General features: G+C 35.0%; 1 long non-coding RNA gene across 2 annotated transcripts; it reads right to left on the reverse strand.

Moving 5' to 3' along the window:
- Window positions 1-2,061: 2,061 nt before the first annotated feature.
- LOC113308002 lies at window positions 2,062-3,704 on the reverse strand. Of its 2 annotated transcripts, XR_003339440.1 has the most exons (3): window positions 3,576-3,704; window positions 2,865-3,133; window positions 2,062-2,704 (listed from the first exon to the last, which is right to left on the reverse strand). It is a non-coding gene; the product is annotated as an uncharacterized LOC113308002 (long non-coding RNA). The 2 variants fall into 2 exon arrangements; XR_003339439.1 differs by lacking the exon at window positions 3,576-3,704 and having other exon boundaries at window positions 2,865-3,327.
- Window positions 3,705-4,284: the final 580 nt, after the last annotated feature.

Below are 4,284 nucleotides of genomic sequence, written 5' to 3' on the forward strand. Positions count from 1 at the left end.
GGATGAAAACTAGTTTCATATAATTTATTCATTGATATACCATTTTCGTCAGAATACTCAACTAGAAACCAATTTCATCTAGTTGTAAACTTTCATATATCTGTATTTTCGCCAAATGTGCAGGATGAAACCAGTTTCATATAACTTACATATTGATATACCTTAATTTCGTAAGAATACTCAGGATGAAACCAATTTCATCTAGTTGCAAACTATAATATAATTGTTTTTTTGTCAAAATATGCAGGATGAAAACTAATTTCATCTAGTTATAGACTATGATATAATTGTATTTTTATCGGAATATGCTGGATGAAATCAGTTTCATCTCGTTTTGAAGGTGCGGCTACAGGATTGGACCGAGCTTGGTTGCAGTTGAAACTGAGACTAAGAAGATGTTGTTCTTGCTGATAAACAGATGAATTCGAGGTTGATTTGTTGTTGCTGGAAGATTATGATGATGAATAAGAACAGGTTTGGTTCAGATTCAATGAAGATGGGTTTCTGAAATTTGTTGTCTTGATGTTGCTATTGAACTACAGGTTTGGATTGTTAAGAATCTGTATTGATGTGGCTGGCTCTTGAACACAATGAAGATGGTGATGGAGTTGATGCAGGTTGGCTTGGGCTGTAAACTGGTGGTATTGAGGTTCAGGTGGGATTTTAACTGAGTTTGTTGGTAGTGATGTCAAGAACAAGGAGTAGTAGTGGCTGCAGTTTTGTGAAGTTTCAGTGGTGGTTAAAATGGGTTTTGAGTCAGCAATGGAAATGTGATGTTGCAGGTGAACAAGAAATGTTCTGCAGCTAATGGTCTGAATGGAGTTGTAATGGCTGATTATGAAGTTGAGACTGTAAATGGATGTGCTATCGAATGCAATGTTTAGAGCTGTGTGAGATTTGGACAGAAATGGAGTAAATGGGATTCTCTGTGTTGATGGATGAAGATTGCGTATGAATTGCAGGCCAAGCATTGGAGCTGGAGCATGAAAGATGAGTGTTAGGAGATATTGCAGAGATTTGAGCATAGATTGACAAGAAGATTCAGGTACAGGCAATGGCAGGTTAATTGATTGTTGCAGTTATGATAGGATGGTTAGAGCCTAGACGAGGAATACAGTGGTTTTGATTTGGTATGAGATTGCATATTATGGATCTGGTGCTAGTTGGAGTTAGAAAATAAAAGTTATAACTACAGTTGCCGGATGATTTTACTGAGATAGTGATTATGTCACGGGTTGAGATTGCAGCTGACCTAGTGGTGCTGGTGAAACATGGATGAGCTGGTGAAGTTTTTAAGTGGCTGATACAATGGCATGACTAATATATTTCAGGTTTGATCAATTTGTGGAGTTTTCAAGGGAGTTACATAATGATTTGAAGAGAATCAACTGATTCTGGTATTGTTTGTTCATGGGGTGTAGTCTAAGGAAGAAGATGATCACAAAATGAGTACACCTTGTATATGGAATACTCAATAATGAAAGTAGGTAATGGAAATTGAATAAGGACTAACAATGCAGTTTCATTTCAATTTTTTAGCAATAAGTCGCAACAAAAAAAATATTAATGTAAATGAAGTTTAAGTTTTTTGTTTGTAAAAACTTTATCTTTGCATGCGTTTATGATCACCTGGATTCATCCATGGATGTATATTTCTTAATTGCAGGTTAATTAATATGAAAAATTTACTTAAATTAATTGTAACTTCATGATATTTCATACAATCTAGTCTGAATATGCAGGATGAAAACCAGATGCATCTTGACAAAAAAATATATTTTTGTTTGAATATGCAGGATGAAACTGGTTTCATCCAAGACAAATTTTTTTTTTCCAGAGTGTCCAGGATAAAAAAAATTGTTGAAATGATCAGGATGCAATTGGTTTCATCTTGTCCAAAAATCTGGGTTTTTCAAAATATGCAGGATGAAACCGGTTTAATCTGTGTTGTTCCTGAACTCATTCAAATTTTAGCATAAAGAAAATGAAGAGCATCTACGATTGAACATGAGTCAGTAGAATGCATAACTATAAATAGAATTTGGAGATTCAAAGCATCTTCAAGAAGTATATGAATAGAGTTAATGTTATTATTCAGTTGAATACATAAAGAAAACTGATCCATATGCCGAAGCTTACATCTGCAGTACAACTTTTCAATAATAACAACATTCAAAACATATTTTCAGTTCACGTTTAATCATCACCTGCACCTCAACCTATTTGCTTCATCAAGCACAAACATCAACATTTCCAACCAATTCAAACTTTAATATAGCAAACCCAGTTTCGTCTTAACCATTAAGCCACTTCTCCCTTAACATATTTGCATAACCACTAACTGTAATTTCTACTATGACCATCTCACCACTACTCCTTCCTCGAACTGACCACAAAATCAGTTACATTGCCTACGGTCGGTCCAAGCTTTTTGCTGCAACAGTATAGGAATTAAACTTTTAATGTCTCATGGATATGAAAACGAATCAACATCAGGCATCAATCTATTGAGTGTTCGCAACCATCTTCAATTCACAAACAATTTTATCCTGAACAACATAATCTTTCATGTACATCCATAATTCTTCTTCAACCCGGTGCTTATTCCAGCAGATCCCAGTTTAAGGCTCACATCGAGAAGCAAGTTGACTAATAAATCATGTTGCATCCATTTCATTATACAATGAATCATAATTTCTAACATCTTCGGATTATGAAAAGAAGTATAAGAATAAGTAAGAAACAATGCTCTTATTATCAAGCATTTACTAAATTCGCACTCAACAAAGTTATGCTATTATTCAAACTATTTTACGAATTAATCTAATAATCTAGCTCATTCTTAGCTAGGTTTAGTTACTTACCAGAAAACTGACAGCAAGCACAACCCACCACCTTCAACACTTACCACGGAAAACCAGCACAATTCATCATTCCCATCAGCATTTCCCTCCCCCGCCAGCCCACACCACCCACGTACTACCCGCAACACTCGCCATCCTTACCACTCACAGTACACTCCACCATCTTCACCATACCCGCCACCGACCAACAACATCTACCACTCCCCACCAACACCAGTCATCACCATCCACCACTCAACCCTCATCACTTCCTTCGCTACACATGAAAACTGAACAGTCCACAAACAACAGGTAAATAATTCAAAATCATATTGTTATCATACTGAACATGATTCAAAACCAAATTACACTAAAACAAAGCAAATGTTATTGTTTAATCTTAATTTGGTACTCCATTCAGACAACCCTAAAAAAGCATGAACAAAACCAAAAATTTCAAAAAAGAAAATCACATTAACTAATGAAACTTCAAATTATAATGAATTGGAGAATTATTACATTAGAATCTGTGTCAAACTTGCCATAAGAGGAAATCAAAATTAACTCATATGTCGACAGTGGATTTGACTCGCAGGGAATTCGAACAAAACCCAACTCCTAATTCTTCTCAAACTCTCAAATACACCGCTTTAATCTCAAGTATTTTGTTTAAATATTGATAGAATCAAACTATGTATCGAAATTTTTTCAAAATACTAAAATCAAACTTACTGATTTGCATAGAGGTTGGAGAAAAGTATAATACTAAATCGAACGACGATTGAAACAAAATATTGAAGATTGAGTTCTTCAGATCGACATCTCAAAACTGGAGCTCCTTAGTTTACGTATCGACACCAACACCACACCACTACCCATTCTCTGAATAAAAAAGCCTGTTCTTATTTGGATCGAAGTTTTCCGCAAAGCATTTAAAGAAGATAGGGGTATATTGGTCTGTTCTAGTTAATTAACAAAAAGAATTCTGGGTGAAATATCCAAAATGGATAATTGAGCAGTATATTTCTGATTTTTGGCTATATAAAAAGTATCAAAAGCTAGATATTTATATCACCCAGGAATTATTTGTTTTGATCTTTTTGACCAATTTTGTGTTATTAAATTCCAAGAAATCCATGGTTGCTACATGAGTTCGGAGACTTGAAAATTTTGGGAGTTCATGTGTTGGGAGTGAACCAATTTTTTTTTCCTCCTTTTCTCTTTCAATTAGAGGAACGACCCAATCTTGCAGTACACTTGCGTAGTACTACTATTTCTTTCCCCTCTTGTCTAAAACTCTGCCCTCATCTAGATACGCTGACCGGATATCTCCTCTTTCTTTCTCTTCAGTTCTTTTCACGTACGTAATATGACTGCTCATACTGGTGTTAATGACTTCTTCTTGTATTATGATGTCTTTTGTTGCAACTGCTGAATATGC

Source organism: Papaver somniferum, chromosome 9 (genome assembly GCF_003573695.1).
Source record: "Papaver somniferum cultivar HN1 chromosome 9, ASM357369v1, whole genome shotgun sequence".
In the NCBI taxonomy this organism is placed as follows: Eukaryota; Viridiplantae; Streptophyta; class Magnoliopsida; order Ranunculales; family Papaveraceae; genus Papaver; species Papaver somniferum.